General features: G+C 39.0%; 2 long non-coding RNA genes across 2 annotated transcripts in view; one reads left to right on the top strand and one right to left on the bottom strand.

The window, feature by feature from the left end:
• Positions 1–20,741, top strand: part of LOC139353031 (uncharacterized) — a 329,712-nt gene that overhangs the window by 68,759 nt on the left and 240,212 nt on the right. The window lies entirely within an intron of this gene.
• LOC139352920 (uncharacterized) overlaps positions 12,813–20,741 on the bottom strand; it is a 30,911-nt gene continuing 22,982 nt past the window's right edge. Inside the window, exon 3 of the long non-coding RNA XR_011603960.1 lies at positions 12,813–12,980. This is a non-coding gene — a long non-coding RNA (uncharacterized lncRNA). The remainder of the gene's footprint in view (positions 12,981–20,741) is intronic.

Genomic DNA, 20,741 nt, shown 5'->3' with positions numbered 1-20,741 from the left:
TAAAAATGTCCCCGCTACTTTTCAAAGATGTATTAACATTTTATTAGAAGATTTAATATTTAAAGATTATTTGGTATACCTAGATGATATTATAATTTTTTCCACTTCATTGGAAGAACCCATTCTATCATTGAAAAAGGTATTTCTAAAGTTACGAGATGCAAATCTAAAAGTAAAACTAGACAAATGCGAATTCGTGAAAAAGGAAACAGAGTTCTTAGGCCACATAATAACTACTACAGGTATTAAACCAAACCCAAAAAAGATAAGTGCCAATATAATTTTCCAATACCAAAAACTCTAAAAGAAATTAAATCATTTCTAGGATTGTGTGGATTTTATCGAAAATTCATACCGAACTTTGCCAATATCGTAAAACTAATGACAATCAAGTTAACGAAAGGAGCCACAATTAATATGAAAGATAAATCTTACATGGAAGCATTTGAAAAAATGAAAGTCTTAATTACATCAGAACCCATTTTAGTTTATCCCGAATTTAGTAAAGCATGCTCTTTAACAACAGACGCAAGCAACATGGCGATAGGAGTATTGTCACAAAATCTTAAACCAATCTGTTATGCCAGCAGAACTCTGAACGAACAGGAAACAAATTACTATCATAGAAAAGGAAATTTTAGCAATCGTATGTGCTACCAAATATTTTAGATCATAGTTATCAGGCAGGTCTTTTGAAACATTAAGCGATAATTAGCCTTTAGTTTGGTTTAACAACATAAAATAACCAAAAATGAAACTACAAAGGTGGAAAATAAAATTAAACGAATATGATTATCAGATTAAATATTTGCCAGGAAACTGAAGTTATGTAGCTGACGCACTATCCAGTACTAAAATAAACGAAAATATGTTTTCAGATACTTTTGAAGAAATCATACCAGGAGAAAAAGCCAGTAGTGTAAATGCAACAGTCCACAGTGCTTAAGAGGACAACCAAAATTATATTACTATAACCGAGAGACCATTTTATTTTTTTAGCGTATTGTTATTATTATTAATTAGCTTATGTGGAAATTATAAATGCAAATCATTTGACGAAATTAGTAACATGTACATACTGACATATGCCGACTTTAAAGAAAGAATATTGAAACGATATAAAGAACTTTTACACCCAGGAATCGAAAAGACTCTATGAGAAGTCACAGGTAGAGATTGGTTAGATGCTATCATGAAAGTACGCAGATAAAGATTCATAATTTATGAGTGTAGCTTCAATTCAAGTAACAACAAGTAAGAACGGTATATCAGACGTAGAAAGGTTTCAGAAAATGGTATATGAGAAATTGAGAATTATAGGAAGCGAACCAGACATTGAAAACAGGTAGACTAAGTTTGAATTGATTCTGTATATAATTATAATCATAAAACAAAACATAATGCTAAAAATCAAATAGCAGCTGACATATTTATGTAAGAAGGAAAGGCAGAGCTGAGCAGCGAGTACACATTTGCTTCGTTGTGATTGGCATTTGTCATTCTAAGAAAGCAGCGAGAGAAGGAGCTCATAAAGAAGAAGGAAGGCAGTCGAAACCAGAAGTCGTTGAAAGCGGTCGCTTTATCAGTTGCTAAAGTTGCTAATTAAAGTCGATAGTTATTTAAGTTGCTGTAAACAGTTTTCCACATATTGTAACACCCATATCACTATCTCAGAAATATATTAATTTTAATAAACTATTTCACTATAATATCAACTCTACATTTGGGGGCTCGGTCTGGGTCTGAGATTACTAAAAAGTGCGAAAGAAAGAAATAACACGTGAACTAAAGCTAAAAGGAAGTCGCGTTGTGAAATTTGCTAATCGAGAGAACAAACGGTGCATCAAAATTCTTCGAAAACGACAATTTTTTTTTATTTGGACTTACAAATACATTTATAAATATTGCTTCGAACACCTGCAAAAAGGAATACGAATAAAATAGAGGAGGTGCAGAATGAGACAAGAAGACAGAAGAATAGATGTCGAGGAAATTAAGAAGCAAATGGACAATATATTGTAGTTGCTGAAAATCCAAATTGATGAAAAGTCCAGTACTCGCGAGAAGCTGCAAATTGGTAATTTCGAGAAAGTGGTGAAAGATTTTGACGGTCAAGCTGTTAATCAGTGGTTCCAGCAAATCGCAGAGGCATATGAGCTTACACTTAAAGAGATGTATGTCCAAGGGAGGGGCAAGATGGTTGGCAGTGCCAAATTGTTTTTGCAGTCGGTATTTGTGAGCGACTACAACGAAATGAAAAGTGTACTCCTTGAGGAATTTGTAAGCAGCCTCAAAAGCCTCATCGCCAGCTGCAAATCAGAATGACAAAGAAGAGCAAAACAGTTCACAAATATATGTGACAAATACGGCATATTGCAGCACCAGAAAATGTGGAGGAATCAGCCGTTCTTCGGTACATTGTAAACGGACTAGTTGATGTAAGAAACGATTACAAGGTTTTTTTTACTCGTGCAAGACGTTTAAGTCACTAAAAGAGCAGTATGAAATGATAAACCAACTGGACGATAAGCCTCGTAATTCGTGGAATAAAAGCCGTGGAGGAAAAAACAAAACCGATTGGATTTTTCTTAGCTGATGTTCTTGCCGACCAGATGTGCACACAACAAAAATGTTTGGTTGTGCCTAACAACGTGATCGATTGAAAGTTTACATTTTGCTGCGACGACAATGGCTTTAAGCTGACGGGCTTGAGAGTTGAACGGAAAGAACTTTATGTGCTGGATGCTGATGGGTACATTATCGTAGAAGAGTCAAACCATTTTACTATTTATCCCAGGTATGAAGAGTCAGTGATTAAATTGATTAAAGAAGTCCAGCAAACACTACCAGAAATTTCCTAACAATGTACAGTCAAACTAAGCATCACTCCCGATGGCGTGATAAAACCATTTCATCAGTCTCCATCTCGTTTAGCCGTGAACGAAGCAGAGGCGGTCAAAAAGTAAGTTGATGAATGGTTTGACCAGGGTATTATACGTGTCAGCATTAAACCTCGCCAGTAGAGTAGTAGCAGTCAAGAAGCATAGAGTAAGAATCTATATAGAGGTTTCAATTGCTCTGCCCGAACCTCTGCCCAACCTCTGCTAAGAGCCAATTCAAGGCCAAGTTTGAAGCTAACTTAGGTGCGAAGCAACAGCAATAGGGATTTCGATTAAAAACAAAAACAAAACAGTGAGCAAGAGCGGTGCAGAATGAGGTGGGAAGGAATTACAAGTTCGGTCGAACTTGTCAAAAAGAGGGGAAATAAGCATTTTTCGCCTAGGTGGCATCATAGCCTCATTATCTAAAGAGAGCGGCAGAGCAATTGGCGCCTCTATATAGTTCATTACTCTATGCAAGAAGAAGGATGGTACTCTACGAGTCTGTATTGACTACAGAAAACTGAACCGCATGGTATTGGCTGATCGTTTTCCAGTGCCGTTGATGGAATAAGTGTTAGAAAAGTTACAAGCAGCCACATTTTTCTCAACGCTCGATCTGGAGAACGGTTTTTTCACATTCCAGTGGAAGAGACAAGCAAACCGTTAACCGCCTTTCTTACAAAAGAAGGGCTTTTTGAGTTTAATAAAACTCATTTTGGTTTCAAGAATTCACCAGCTACATTTATTAGATTTGTCAATCAAATATTCCAAGACCTGATCAACAATGACGTCATGCAGTTATACATGGATGATATTATTGTGTATGCATCCACAGCTGACGAATGCATGAACAAAACAAGGTGCGTACTGGAGAGAGCAATGAAGTTCGGGTTAAAGATCAAATGGAAGAAGTGTAGCTTTATGCAATCCCGCATACATTTCTTAGGACACAACGTGGAAAACGGACGAATTTGGCCAAGGGACGAAAAATCATTAGCTGTAAACAGATTTAAGGCTCCCAAAAATATTTGAGCGGTGCAGTAATTTCTTGGTCTAACCGGTTTTTTTAGAAAATTTATTCCAGGCTATGCAAATATTGCCCGACCGCTAACCAATCTCCTAAGAAAGGATGTGGAGTTCAAAATAGAAAGTGCGGAGTTGCAGTCGCTTCAAGAGCTTAAGTACTACACCAGTACTACACATATACTGCAGAGCAGCACACACTGAGCTAAACACGGATGCCTGCAAGGATGGTTTTGGCGCAGTTTTACTTCAGATTTTTGATGGCCAATTACACCCTGTTTACTTCTGGAGTAGAAAGACATCAACTTCAGATGCCGTACGACACAGCTACATCGTCGAGGCGAAGGCGATTTATTTGGCACTAAGAAAATTTCTACACTATCTCATGGGCATTTATTTTAAACTTGTAACGGATTGTTCAGCGTTCAAGGACACCACTAGAAAAGACGATATTCCCCGCGAACTTGCAGCTTATGTGATGTATCTTCAGGATTTCACCTGCGATGTTGTGCACAAGCCAGGGGAAAATATGAAGCACGTGGATCACTCCAGCCGGCACCCACAGTCGGTCTGGATTGTCGCAGCAGAAGTAGCAGCACGCATCAAGATGGCGCAGAAATATGGTGACTACATAAAGGCGATTGCAGTTATTCTCCAGGATAGTCCATACCAAAACTTTATTATGAAAAGAGATATACTCTACCGAACCGTCGAAGGCATTGACCTTAGAGTTGTGCCGAAGTCCGTGAAGAAAGAAGTCATTCGAGAGTCACACGCATTACAGAAGACTGTTCATTGCGTAAAGCAGCAGTTTTGGAACTCTCATTTAGAGCAGTAACGAATTTTATCGCCAACTGTATTAAATGTATTATTAATAGTAAGAAGTTGTGCAAACAAGAAGGGCTCTTACACTGTATAGCCAAAGGAGACACTCCGCTGCATACACTACGAATGGACTACTTGGGACCGATAAACGCCACGTCGAAGCATTACAAATAAATATTGGCATTTTTGGATGGCTTCGCCAAGTTTGCTTGCCTTTACTCCACCAAAACTACAGGATGTGAAGAAGTCATCCAGAGATTCACCGAATGGTCCAATGTTTTTGGATTTCCAAAACGAGTTGTCAGAGTGGAAGTGAAGAGTGGCTAAGCGTCAGCAAAATCGATCACATCTGCTCAATAACAGGAGTTGCTCGAGCGAGTTGCCAAGTCGAGCGAATTAACCAATCGATTTTTGCTGCTATCGCCAAAATCTTTGCAGAAGATCCAAGCAAGTGGCTTAAATATGTACCTCATGTGCAAAAGGCTATAAACTCACAAATGAACAGGTCCACAAAGCCTTCACCTTTTGAGATGCTATTTGGCACAAAAATGTATACCCATTCAGAGATTTTAACCAAAGAGTTTGTTTCCCAGTTTAACGTTGAACGAAACCAGTTGCGAGAAGAAGCCAGGAAGAATTTTTAAGCAGATCAACAAGTATACAAACGCAACTATGACAAGCGACGCAAGCACGCTCACATCTACACGTTGGGTGATCTGGTTGCGATCAAAAGGACGCAATTTGTCGCAGGAAGAAAATTGGCGAGTTCACACTTAGGACCATACGAGGTCGTCGAAATTAATCGAAACGGGCGGTACAGCGTCCGCAGAGCAGCGCAAGTGGAAGGACCTAATACTAAAAGCACCGCTGCGATAACATGAAGCTGTGGAGGTTCATAAAAGATAACGACGACGAATTTGCATCATCAGCTGCGATAACATGAAGCTGTGGAGGTTCATAGAAGATAACGACGACGAATTTGCATCATCTGATTCAGATGAAGATGAGCAGGAGGGCCGAGTGTAAGGTGGAAAGGCAGAGCTGAGCAGCGAGTACACATTTGCCTCGTTGTGAATGACATTTAGCGTTCCAAGAAAGCAGCGAGAGAAGGAACTGATGGAGAAGAAGGAAAGGAGTCGAAATCAAAAGTCTTTGAAATCAGTCGCATTATCAGTTGCTAAAGTTGGTAATTAAAGTCGTCATTTATTTAAGTTGCTGTAAACAGTTTTCCGCATATTGTAACACCCATATCACCCATATATATTTATATTTTATAAGTTATACAAAAGCATTATGCTAATAAATAGTACGAATTAATGCCTACTTTTCTTCTATTTAAACTTCAAAAATATATATATATTAATTCAACACTTCGATTTAAAAAAAAGATTACAAAATTAATTGTTTGATGGTCTCTAACTAATTGAGTAATATAAGTTTTCACGTGCCGATTTAATTTAGCAATTATAGTTTCAGTTTTTTCTCATAAAGTAAATGCATTAAAAATATCCTTTTATCCATCATGTAAACAGGTTTAGAATTGTATTTCATGCTTCGACCCCTAGCCACACCCACCGATAACAGATTTGCCTTTTGTTACAAAAAAAGGCTTTTTGAGTTTAATAAAACTCCTTTTGGTTTCAAAAATTTCCCAACTGCATTTATTAGATTTGTCAATCAAATATTCCAAGACCTGATCAACAATGACGTCATGCAGTTATACATGGATGATATTGTTGTGTATGCATCCACAGGAGACAGCAATGCAGTTCGGGTTAAAGATTAAATGGAAGAGGTGTAGCTTTATGCAATCCCGCATAAATTTCTTGGAACACACCGTGGAAAACGGACGAATGTGGCCGACGAACGAAAAAACATCAGCTGTAAACAATAAAAAAAAATATTCGAACGGTGCAGTCATTTCTTGGACTAACCGTTTTTTTTATAAAATTTATTATAGGCTATGCAAATATTGTCCGACCGCTAACCAATCTCCTAAGGAAGGATGTGGAGTTCAAAATAAAAAATTGAACGATACCAAATGCGAGAAGAAGCCAGAAAAAGTATTGAAGAAGCTCATCAAGTATACTAACGCAATCATTACAAGAGGGGCAAGCACGCTCACATCTATAAGTTGGGTTGCGATCGAAAGGACGCAATTTGTCGCAGGAAGAAAGTTGGCGAGTCCATACTTTAAACCATACGAGGTCGTCCAAATTAATCGAAACGGGAGGTAACGTCCGCAAAGCAGCGCAAGTGGAAGGACCTAATACTTCAAGCACCAGCAGCGATAACATGAAGCTGTGGAGGTTCGTAGAAGATAACAACGACGAATTTGCATCATCTGAGTCAGATTAAGCTGACCAGGAAGGCCGAGTGTAAGGTGGTAAGGCAGAGCTGAGCAGCGAGTTCACATTTGCCTCTTTGTGAATGGCATTTAGCGTTCTAAGAAAGCTATAGAAGGAGCTGATAGAGAAGAAGTCGTTGAGAGCGTTCGCATTATCAGTTGCTAAAGTTGCTAATTAAAGTCGTCAGTTATTTAAGTTGCTGTAAGCACTTTTCCACATATTGCAACACCCATATCATTATCTCAGCGTTATATTAATTCTAATAAACTAGTACACCAGGAACTCCTGATTATGACACACAAGAAAAGTAAATAAATATAATTGAAAAATTAAATGAAACACGTCATGATTATGAAATAGATACAAAATATAGACAAGCACCTTTTGCAAAATCTAAAACCACAAACCCATTCAAAAAGACAGGAACCCTGAAGAAAATAGACGAAAAACATTTTTTAAGAAACAAATAGGAAAAAAAAAGAAATTATAAATCAAAATTAAAAAAAAATTGGGTATTAATACCAGGCATTTATATATATTGTGAATACTAGTGGTCCAAGAACCGAACCTTGGGGTACACCACGCTTCAGATAGGCAAACGAAAAACAAATATTAGACGATACAACATATTGGCGACGATTTGTAAGATACGAACACAAAAGTTTGACGGCAGTATTGGAGAAGAAATACAAATTTATGAGTTTTGAACACAGGATTTCATGATTTACTGTGTCGAACGCTTTGCTGTAGTCCAGCAATAGTAAGAAGATGACACACGAGTTGTCCGTCTGTTGACGAATATCTTCAGTTATTTTTAAGATGCTGAAGTGCAGCTACGATTTTTTCTAAATCCAGATTGATGGTCGTGTTAAATGTGTAAGAGTCGTGTTAAATGTGTATGTAAGGTAAGGGATAAGTATAGAAAGTAGAATTTTTATACATTTAGGATAAATGTCGTCAGGTCCAATTTCGTTAGACTTAATTTTAAGAATATTATCTAAAACATCACATTGGTCAACACACATAAATCTAAACCTAGTATCACAGATGTTTTCAGGTACTGAATTCAGGTACGTGTTGGTTGTGAACTTAGGAACTTGGCATTCTGCTAATTTAAGGTTGAGTTCATCTATGTCAACATCTAGTTCCTGTGATGTCTTTTGTTTACCTATCCCTAGAGCTTTAATCTTGAGTTGAGTTTTTAAATTTTTGGATAAAAAAAGTTTGATTTTGCAGAGTCGATTAGTTTGGTAACCGTTTTCCTCAGAGATACAAACATGCTGTGGTGTTGCGGTGTTTTGTATCTTTTCAACTTCTGGTATGCTTTATTACGTTTTATAATTGCCAATTTTATATTATTGGTAAACCATGGTTTTTCGGACGGTCGAATTGTTTTACTTTTAGCTGTAACAAAACTATCGTATAAGTGGCTAATATTAAGTTGTAGAAAGTTAAGTTGACGATCAACTGTTGGAAGACTGTAAATATTGTTCCATACACACTGGTCGAATGCTTCGTTCAACAGTATATAGTTAATATTCTTAAAATCACGATAAGATATTATATGGTCCGTGTAGTTAAGGTCAAAGTTATAGGTCAGGTATATAAGGTCATGTTTTGAAAAGGACGGAACGATAAGCTGATCATACAAACATATTTTGTTAACATCATTCGCAAAAAACAAATCTAATAATGTGTTATGTGTTCTGCTGAAGGGGTTGGAAATGAAAGATTTACTGGTTTCAGACCTAGCGATTCCATGTTGCTGGTAAGGTGAGATTCCCTCAGAATATCACTATTAAAATCGCCTGCAAGGATTACATCAGTGAGGTTTACTGTAATGTCTGTCAGAATATTGATTAGATCATCATAATTTTGGTTGCAATGCGGACGACAAATGCAGCCAATTAACAGATTTTTCTCCATAATCGGCTTTTGTATTTCAAGAAAAATGTATTTTATTGCACTGTTTATTGTGTGTTGGCAAATAATTTTGACTTTTAATTTTTTGTTTACATATATTGCAACTCCTCCCCCATGACTAACACGATCAGAACGGTACACATTATATCCATCACACGATATTAGCACATCACATAGACTCTGGACAAACCATGTTTCAGACACGCATATAACATCAATTTCCGAATTTACAAACATGTACCTAAACTATTCAATTTTCTTTGGCAGGCTTTGGGCATGTATATGACAGATCTTGAGACCAGGTCTCTGCTTTGCCAGGATGCACAGAAGGGCATGACTATTTGCTGTTGAATTATTCAGGTTTTCTTCCGTTGTGAATAGTTTTAAATTTCAAAATAATAAACAATAAACTCAGATCAGAAAGCTCATTAGAGCTTTGCACGAAATAAGCCTCTCCTCCGTCTATAGGCTTAACAAATACGTCTCCACGGCGAGTAAAGACGGCCACAACGCGCTTTTGTTTTTTGAGTCGCATGGCATGCTTAAAAATGTCGTAATTTGATTTAGTTAATTGTTCGTTTAAGTATATAAATGCCGGCGAGTCAAAACCAATCAGCTGTAAGCTCAGCTGCGATTTGGTTGTTTGTCGGTGCACTCCAATCGCCCGCAGCAGCGCAGCTTTTTCGCGCACATTTTTATTATTATTACTGAAGTGAGTTTCTTTGGCGCGGTCGGACTCGAAAAATAGACCTAACTCGCGGAGGAGGGGTCAGATGTAGTGAGAAACATAGTCGATTTAAAAGGGTGTTTCGCCCTCGACTTGCGGTACACCATGCCAGCGCAGGTTGCATGCAATATCCGCGACCTCCTGTGCATTGCAATTTGCTGCCAGTTGATCATCCAGTTCACACACTTGTTGTTTAAGTATATTCACCTCTTTTGCCTCGGTTTCCAGCTCTAGCACTCGTTTCGTAAGGTTGTGTATTCCTGTGTTCATTGCATCGAATTTTGCCTGTAGAGTGTTGAGAAAGCGGGCCTCGCTCTCTGGATACTCTCTACCCAGTGACTCTATTTGCTCCGCAAATTTATCGTCGATCATCTGAAACAGTTCCATGTTTATTTCCTTCCGTTGACTCGTAAATTTTGCATCAATTTGTTGCATTCTTGTTTTCGGCATTCGACTTTTCACTCCTTAGTCGCTTTGGTGCATTCATTATGTTGTTGTTTTGATCAATTTTGAGTTTGAGTGATTTGTGTAAATGTGCACTGCAGTATATGTGTGTGTATGTTTCCTTTCTTTTATCTTTCCACTTTCGACCAAAAGAAATGTGTTTTAAGTGTTTTTATACAAAAATAAGGAGATTACAGGCACGATTTGACCACTAAATGATCGCAGACCACAGGCGGCTTATAGTCCGATAGAATTGGTTTATGTTTCTGGACTTAATGGACTTTTTGAGCAAATGTTTCGGGAGCTCTGCAAAAACGCGACTTTCCCCTTGCTTTCACAATTCTTGCTATGTTCATAAGGATCGAGGTGTTTTTGGCAAAGGCAAGAAGGTTTCCAGCTGGAGGAGTCTCCTAGTGATGCCAGTATTGGGGCACCGAGGTGTCTTCTTTGAGCCGTCTGTGTATATGTTGGGGTGTTGAGTCTGGTCCCGACCCGTTTTCCAGTCGTCTGGACCCATCAGCGAGGTTGTTTTAACCTCCGGGCACGTTCTGGGGATCATGTAGTCTATTTTGTTGACCATGCTTCGGTCGTTTTAAATATTCCCGAAACTTTGCGTCGTCATGTTACCTGATGCAACTAGACGTTGTGCTGCCTCTCCTGCAATCAGTTGAGCGTGGATATTTATGGGGTCGATTCCGAGGATCGTTTCTAGAGCTTTAGTTGGAATTGACCTCAGCGCCCCCGTTATGCAGACTAGTGCCTGCCTGAGTTCTCGGCATAAGCTCTATGTAGGTCTCTTTTTTTGTGGTTTGCCACCACACTAAGGCTCCATACAACAGAGTCGGACGCACCGAGATGTAGATCCAGTGCATCAGAGCAGATAACAGGCCCCATGTGCTGCTAAGCAACTTCTTGGATGCATATAGCGCCACGGTGGCCTTTTTCACCCTTTTCACTACATTGGGTCTCCATGCCAGCTTGCAGTCCAGTACTGTGCCGAGGTATTTGACGTGTGTTTTCGGGGTTAGCCTGGTTACGCCAATTTTTGGGGGGTCCATTACGGTACCTTCTATCTCTTAGTAAAGAAAATGAGGTCCGTCTTGTCCGCATTGTTATTGAGTCCCACCTTTTCCGCCCAATCACATACCTCCCTGAGTGTTGATTCCATTATGGAGCTGAGGGTCGATGGACAGACTCCCGTAATAATTATGCCTATGTCGTCCGTATAGGCTGTTATTTTTGGGGCTTTCCTCTGGAATCTTCTAATTAGGTTGTCGACCACCGAGTTCCATAGGAGAGGCGAGGGGACCTTACCTTGAGAAGGCAGTACAGCCAAGCAGGTTTCTTAATCAGAGGCTTATTGCGGGGTGCGTGTTGGTCGCTTCTAGGCGATCCATTGTAGCATCCGTTTTGACATAGTTGAATGCTCCGGATATATCTACGATTATAATGTGTAGGAATCTCTCAACGGTTACTACTAGCGACTGTTGTACCGTTTCCAGAGATTTCCCTTTGGTGTAGGCGTGCTGGTTGGATGACATGAGTCTTCATACATCGTTTCCGATGTGCAGATCCAGCAGCTTTTCCAGTGTTTTGAGTGTGAAAGAGGTAAGGTTTATCGGCCTGTAATTCTTGGGTCTTGCGTGACTGCACTTTTCCGCTTTTGGGGGGAAGACAATCCGAGAGGTCATCCATTGGATTGGGATATAGCCCGTGCTTAGACATGCCGAGTATATTTCATAAAGCCATGTGGTGATCCTTTCCTTAATCACCTGTAAAGTGGCTGGAATTATTCCATCTAGTCCTGTTGACTTATAGCCCGAAAAGTAGTCTCTGGCCTAGTTGATTTTCCCAAGTGTTATTAGATCGTTCGGGGGGCGCTCTTCGCCAGTTGCCATGTCCTGATGCGTGCTGGCGTCTAGGACATCCGTGCATCCTGGGAAGTGCGATTGCACAAGTGCTGTTTCCACTGTCCGTCGTAGCGTTAAAGCTTACTTTGTTTGGAACGTTGTTTCGAAATCAGCCTCCAGAGTCTTGCTGTTTCCGGGACGCTCTCGATGCTGAAGCAGAAGTTTCTCTACGAGCTTCTTTGTGCCCTTCTTGTTATCCCTAAGTAGGATTTTGTATTCCCGTAGATGATCTCGTTGTTTGCCTTTTTGGCGATTTTGAAGAATTCTCGGGGGTCATTTCATTTCAGTGTCAGTTCACAATTCCATCATGGTGGCTTGACCTTCTTCCTTGTTCTTGATGTCGGGCATGATACGTGATACGCATCCAGGAATTCCACGGACAGGGTCTCTACGGACGTTTCTATGTCTTTCACGGATTTTACTACACCCGGGTTAGTCGCGATTTTCGAGGTAACTGTCCATGTAAGCTTTTCCCAGTCCGTGTTCCGGGGGTTTCTATAGACAGTTACCTTTGGAGTACTTTCAAAATCATACCTGAACTGAATTTAACTATGGTTTAAGAAGGATGGTGTTTTTAGGACTCTCCATTCAGAGACCGAAGTACTCTGTCCCTTTACAAGCGTTATATCTAGCACGTTTGACGAGGTGGGACCTACGAAGGTGTTTCCCTCCCCTACGTTTGCTATATATAAGTTAGTAGGTAGAATAAAGTCTACGAGTGACTCACCTCTGCCGTTGATGTCGGAGCTTCCCCACACGCTGTGGTGTGCATTGGCATCTGCAGCAATGATGAGTCGTCTGGTGGCGCCGGTCTGTCGTGTGACATGTAGCAGGAGGCTACCAAGAGGCGCTTGTCCTCGCTTTCTAGCATCACAGTAGTTAAGTCACCCTCGTTCATCTGAAAGATTTTCGACAGCCAATAAAAAAAAAACTTTGTTAAATCCCTATTAAATACCAAAAAATATAATCAGAACTTCTTATCACTATTCCTTTTAAACAAAGCTATAAACATATTCCAATAAAAACAAGGAAGAACGCTATAGTCGAATACCTCGACTATCAGATACCCGTTACTTAGCTAACGGGACCGAAGGGAAATGGAGATATGCAAGCAGCAAAGCGAGATTGAAATGCGCCACCTACCCGTGATCTCAATATGTGGTTATGAGGGCGCCACAGGTTTGGTCGGTTTGTGGGCGTGGCATATTTGCGTAACAAACTTGCGCTGCGTATAAGGCTACGGAATCTAAATCGGAGATCCCTTTTATCTATCTTTGATAGTTTCTGATATATATATATATATATTTACGATTTTTTGAAGTTTGTGGGCGGTTTGTGGGCGTGGCAAACTTTTTTTTGGGTCAATCGTTAGGTATTGATAAGAACAATGCATTTCAGTTAAAATTTTTATTTTAGCATCAAAACTGTAGCTCTTATAGTTTCCAAGATCTCAGCGCTCTTACGGACAGACGGACATGGCTAGATCGACTCGGGTAGTGATCCTGATCAAGAATATATATACTTTATGGGGTTGGAAACGCTTCCCTCTGCCTGTTACATACCTTCCGATGAGTTTAGGTTACCCTTTTTTCTTTAGGAGTAACGGGAATTAAAAGAACGATAATATTATTGTATATATATTTCCTTATTTTAGTTTAATAGGGGTAAGGGAACAATATATATAACATCACTTACTGCGCGTAAGCTGTTTTGACAGCGGTCCCAAGTGTTATTTCGGGACACTTTCATGTGTTTCTCATCTTGTAACGTTCAGAAACCTAACACGAGTGAAACCAAAAAAAAGTGATTTTGCTCAAACGGAGACTGAGCTTGATACTTTTTTGATATTGTGTCTTAGTTTAACAGGCGAGAAAAATTTTTAATTTTTTTGAGAGCTCTGGTAAATACAAACATGTGTTTAAAAATGGGTACAGAAGTCTTCGAAGTTATAAACGTGAACAACACATATGGGCCGTTCTTTTACAAACCGAACACCTTTTTTAAGTTGACATTTTTGAATTGCCTGAAACTTTTTTTACATATACCATTCGGTAAATAAGTAAGCACGTGTTTCAGGATTTGGTCGAAAAAAAATTTTTTTTTAGTTAGAATTGGTTAAAGTTTGTAAAAAAAAGCTAGTTTTCAAAATGTCTTTTCATGTCTTTTGCATAAAATTTAAATTTATTTAATTTTAATTTCTTAAAAATAAAAACCAATTTTAATTAAAAAAAATTTTTTAACAATTGGCCCCACAAAAAAAATATATTTTTTTAATTTTAAAATATATGCCCCCATTTCTCACCTACAATCGGTCACAACCGCTGGTGGCAAAGACTTAAAGAACTACACGATTAGGGATGAGTACAATGAGTTCTTATCGATATATGTGAACTTAAATTTGGTTTATTTTAACACTTCCCCTCAAATTTATGTTGAACAGTTTTCATATTTTACATAGTAGTCATACCCAAACCAATTATACATTCATTGTGTTTTGATGTAGATAAACCTTTTGTCAATACATCGGCACGCATCTTCTCAGTCGGGATGTATTCTACGATGACTTCATTGTTTTCAACCAGCTCTCTTATGAAGTGGTGACGAATATCCACATGCTTTGTACGGTTGTGGAATACTGGAATTCGGTCACCTGCGCCTTGATTATCGTTAAAGATCGCGACAACGTCCTGCGTACCTAAAGTTTCCTTCAGGAACAACTTTAGATTAACGGATTCCTTCGCAGCATCGGATATAGCCATGTAGTCGGCTTCGGTCGTTGAGAGTGCCACTGTGCGCTGTTTCCTGGACTCCCAGCTTACTGCTGCGTTTGCAAACATAAATGCAAAGCCTGTGAAAACTGTGAAAACTGTAAACTTACTGCATGGGTAATGTCTGGCCTGGTGCATACTGCCAGATACATTAATGAGCCTATAAGACTTTGATACGGTAGGTCCATGATTTCAGGAGATTCTTCTTGATCACTCGACGCCATATCTTTTGATAATTTCTCATTTGAGGCCAATGGTGTTGACACTGTATTGGAGTTTTCCATGCCAAACCGTTTGATGACCTCTTTTGAATAACACTGCTGGTGCATTTTGATTTCGTGCTTCTCAAGGTTCTGTTCGAACTCAATCCCAAGGCAATACTTCAGCAATCCCATGTCCTTCATATCGAACATGCCGCAAGTTCTGATTTTAATGCTGTAAGTGCCCTTTCGTCGTTCGATGCCACCTTTAAGTCATCTACGTAAATAAATACACAAGGATCAGAACTTAGCGGCTGTAGTCCCAAGCTCTGTAGCTTTTCGTCAAGTTTTCGATACCTTTGCCTTCCAGACTGTTTGAGACCATACAGCGTACTGAAGCATACTTTTTGAGGTCGTCGTTACTTAGGATCGCTTCAAATTCTTTTGGAATTTCTACGTAGACATCATCGGTTATTTCGCCGTTGAGGTATGCGCTGATGAAATCCAACTGTTGGATTTGCATTCCGAGCTCAACTGATAGGGCCATGAGCATTCGAATGGAGCTCATGCGTGCCACGGGCGCGAAAGTTTCTCCGTAGCTTACACTGGGTGTCTGCGCAAATCCCTTGGCTACAATTCTTGCCTTTCGATTTGACCGTTAGCATGTCGTTTTGTTCGCAGAACCCACTTCGTCTTGATCATTTCCGCGTTTGTAGGTCGATCTACCAGAGTCCACGTCTCGTTCTTGTTCAAAGCGTGGTATTCTTGAAGCATGGCTGCCTTCCATTCAAATTTGTCAAGGAAACTTACATCTCGGCTTTTGTAAGTCTTCCTTTCGCTGGACACCAAAGTCGCTATCCTTTTGTTTGCGGCCCGTACCCTATAAATATACATTTTTTGCTTTTTGGGTGAAATTTACCTCTTCCAGGTTGCTTGTCCAACATATATGCTACGGTTCCAAATACTTTTAGATATGTGAGCGTTGGTTTCTTTCCAGTCCACAAGGAGTACGGTATTTCGCCATTTAGGCTCCGGGACGGGACTCTGTTTTTGACGTGGTTCGCAGTTAGAATAGATTCTGCCCAGAAACTTGGAGGTAATGCGCTCTGAAGCATCATGCACCGACCCATCTCAACTAAAGTTCGGTTTTTGCGTTCGGCAACTCCATTTTGTTCCGGCGTGTAGTCGTTTGTAAGTTCATGCTTAATGCCCTTTTTTTGAGAAATGTGGAAAACTCGTTATTTACGTATTCCTTACCATTGTCTGTACGCAGCGTTTTGATATTTCTGCCAGTTTGATTTTCGACGAGGTGCATATATTCCTTGAACTTTTCTATGACTTCGCTTTTCTGTTTTAGAAAATATATTTCGCACCACCTGGTTTTATCGTCGATGAATGTTACGAAGTATCTGGAACTTCCGTGCGACTTGACCCGCATTGGTCCACAAAAGTCTGAGGGTACTAACTCTAGTAGATCACTTGATTTCGAGTCCGACTTCGTGAATGGGTTTTTCAATTGCTTCCCCTGAACGCAAATTTCACAGTTTTTCATGTTCTCGTTAAGATTCAGTTTTATGCCAATCACTTTTTCGTTTCGAATCATACTTTTTATGTCAACTTCGTTTATATGTCCCAATACTTAATGCCATTTCTGTAGATCACTGGCCTTGCATGCGGTACTCACTGTTTTGAATTTTTCCCGGCATTGATTTATGAAGTACAGATTGGATTTACGAGATGCTGTTGCGATCCTTTTACCAGTCTGCGGGTCAGATAAGACGGCACCGTCGCGACGAAAAGTGACTTCAAAACCGTGATCTGAAATTTTTGACACTGACATTAAATTTGACCGAAGTTGTGGTACGTATCGAGTTTCTTCTAGGCCTGCCGTCACGATCGAAGTTTCTAGGAGTACTTTTCCACTGCCGACAACTGGAGCGGATGCATCGTTTGCTAATTTTAGGTTTAGCGATTCACTTTTAATGTTTTCAAATTTCTCCTTATGAAAGCACATGTGCGATGTTGCACCTGAATCGAGACACCACTGTCCATCGTCTGCAAACACCTGCATGGCGACCGCACTGTTGCTTTTCGGTTCGCCGTTGCATTTATTCTCTTTTTGATTGTCTCCCTTACAATCTTTGGCCTTATTTGTGCCCTATTTGTCCGCAATTGAAGCACTTGAATTTAAAGTTTGTATTTGCATTTGGAGGGAACTTATAATTTTTCCGCGTAAACATGGCGTCGTGAACCGGTTCAATGTTGTTCCTTTTACGGGCTTGTCCTGTGTTTCAATGGCGACTCTAAACTGTTAGTATTTCTCAGGAACACTGTAAAGCAGCAGGATCGTCACGAGATCATCCATTACTTGCATGTCCATTTCAGGAATTTTGTCAAGATTGTCAAAAAACTTTTGCAAGTCACTGTGCATATCGTCTCCATTTTTCATTTTTAGCAATATAAGCGATTTCAACAAATGTGCCTTACGCGAGTTATGGTTCCGTTCCTGGATCCAAAGAGTGGGTTTCTCCTGGTTCTGGTTACTGGTCCTCGGATAGTTCTCGATTTGGTTTTAAGTCTCGGAATAAAATGGAACCGCTATGTTTGGAGTTAATTCTAAAACTGAAAACTATATTGTTCAGCGGTGGCTGAGTAGCCGCCGCTGCCGAAGCGTAAATAGAGTCTTATATGCTAATACATAAAATGCTTATACATAACTACAAAGTGAAATAAATGAAAGTTTATCTGGAACTCCAATCCAAGTGCTGCTCGTGTCATATTTCCTGAGGGTCGGGGCATCCTGTTGCAGTGTCAGCAAAACGTTAGCGGGGCAACGACTAAGTGGTCGTTGCCCGATTTTGTACATTGTTTAGATTGCAACATAATTGTATCCGTATAAATATGAAGTGGTCGCCCAGTCAGCGTACCAATTCTAGGGTAGCTCTGGGTGGCTTGGCCGGGGGGTCGTTACCTACCGACTGGTCGGTAACTCCTCCCCTCCTGGATTGAAGTGACGGCCACAGTGATGGTGTGGATGTCACGAAACTCGGCTCTGGTATGGTGGAGAATATGACCTTCTTCTTCATGTTGATCAACAAGACTGATACTACGATTCCGAATAACAATAGTAAATATACCGCTCCAAAATTGGTAGTTGTAAAATTTTTCCAATAAATGATCGAGTTGGAAGCATTGATGGACCTTAGGTTTAAATTGTGTAGGTTAATGTCTTCGATATGGTCGGTGAAGTTAATGTTCTGTATAATTGGAATTGTAACGTCTATCTTCTCCTCGTATAGTGACAATTCTTTGTCATAGGGAATTTGGTTGATGGATACTTCGCAGTTTTTGAACGTCACTAGAGCAGATCCCTTTTCGTTGTACAATTTGATGCAATGGTAGAGTTGACTGTGTTTAAAATTAGGATGTGTCCTGGTTCTATCTCCGATATTATTTCTTTGTTTCCTACATCCTTGACTTTACAATTGGCAGCATTTAGCGTGAATATGCTATTAGGCACTCGGTTTCAGGATTGTCTCTGATTGATAACAAATTTTCGCAGATATAATGTTTATCTACCCTATTACATTTGTTCATAAAGTAATGTACGTCTTTAGCATCATGGTATGCCATATACTTAGGTAGTATTAAAAATTTTGATTCATTAATAGGTAAGGGGACGATGTGTGAAAATTGGTACACGTCCTGTTTAAATGTGGGTATCTTAATTCTAAAATTGATCTTAATTCCGATAATGAAAGTATCTAATTCTAGTATGTCGAGAATATGTTCATTAGACAAATTACATAATTCTGGATCGTTTAACTCATGTCTGATTATCGTTAGTTCCTGTTCTGATACAATGAAATTGGGTACAATATTTAGTCTGGCAAGTAACATACTTTCTTCTATATTATTTAAATGATTAGATAATACATCAATATTTATGTTAATTCGTGATATATATTGCAGTGTGTGTGATATATGGTGTTCGGAATTTAAGTTTTTGAAAATCATATTCTTGTAGTTGTTTAGGTATTGGTTAATTATTTGTTGTTCCCTATTTATGTGTTCCGTAATATTGTTAAATCTCTCTTTTATGTCATTGTTGAATATTTCTTGTTTGTTGGCTTTTGCTGTTAGTTCTTTTTGATTGTTCGTGATCGTTTTGAAATTATTCTCGATTCTACGTCCGTCGTCTTCGTCTAAATTTCCAGTAACTATTTTTACGACTTTACCTAGTCCGTTTATTAGTCCCCGTCTTAACCTTTTCTTGGGTAATAACCTTTCTACCCTGCCTCTTAGCTGCTGAAGCTTCGTAGATAAGCTATCGATTTCGTTCTTTGAGTCGGTGTTTTCTCTCAATTGATTAATTGCTCTTTCGAAATTAACGACGCCGTCTATAAAATCTTGTAGATTAATTCTATGCGTAAGGTATTTGTGCGATTGTACTATTTTAGCTTGTCCCAGATTTATTTTGAGTAAAGGGGTGTCGTTTCCTAATTGTTGGACCTTTAAGTCCTGGGTTGCGATGCATGCGAATCTGTAAGATCAATAGGAATTTTGTTTGTTTTAATTCTGTTCTTAATTTTTGCTTTGTGTAACTTTTGTTTTCTGGTGGATATTAGTGTAATCTTGTTGTCTTTTAGTACTTTGTGTTCAGAGAAACGAGGGGTAAGTTTGTTTCTCCTGTTTTCTCTTCTGAATATTACATCGTCTGTTCTAAGTGAAGCTGGTTGCGTTCTATCTTTATTCAATTTGTCAATTGTATGGTTCATTTTTTCTTCTAGCTGGGTTTTGATTTTTGGATATAGGGTGTTTTGAAATTCATTAAGTTTTTGTAGGTAATCATGTTCCGAATTATACTCGATTTCCTTATTAAAAATGTGGGTCCTACCAGAGAGTAATTCAAAGGGTGTACATTTAGTGGCAGAATGTATACTGTTGTTGTAAGTGGTTAGGGTTTCAAATAGCATTTCTTCATGATCCCGTTCCAGTTTATTAGCCTTCCTGGTCTCGTAAATAATTCTATAAATTTCTGTCAGAGAGGAATGCAATCTTTCCACGGGAGAATTACTTGTAGATTGCTGGAACGATGTTACATGATTGACAATATTATATTGTTTACAAAAATCAGTGAAAATCTTTCCCAAAAATTCGGCGCCCTGATCTAATATCAATTTTGTTGGAATACCCACAAAACAAAAATAGTGTCTCAAAGATTTGACTACGTTTATACAACTCCTAGCCGGAATTGTATAGGCGCTAGCATATTTTGAAAACTTGTCAATCAATGTCAGAATTGTTTGACCATTAATAGTGTAAATATCCATGTGTACTATCTGTAATGGTACTTCAGGAATTTCTGTCTTTTGATATATTGGTTTTGGTGGTCTTCTATCATACTTTAGTTTTTGACAAATATCGCATTGATTAATTATTTGAGTAATTTTCTGTTTCATGTAGGGAAAATAGAGTGTTCTTTTTAAATGGTTTAAAGTTTCTTCAATTCCACGATGGTTGTTTTTTAGGTGATAATCCGTAACTACTGACTGTTGTTCCAGTGTAGTAGTGACATCTGTTAAAAGATATTTGCATCTGATTATCTTGTAGTTTTGAAAGTACTTAAGATAGGCTTCCTGTATTAACTTGAAAATGGAATCCGTGGCGAAAATGGCGTGTATTCTGCTG

Source organism: Drosophila suzukii, chromosome 3, assembly GCF_043229965.1.
Source record: "Drosophila suzukii chromosome 3, CBGP_Dsuzu_IsoJpt1.0, whole genome shotgun sequence".
Lineage (NCBI taxonomy): Eukaryota > Metazoa > Arthropoda > Insecta > Diptera > Drosophilidae > Drosophila > Drosophila suzukii.
The sequence above is the reverse complement of the archived record's forward strand: the minus strand, read 5'-3'. Positions and strand labels throughout refer to the sequence as shown.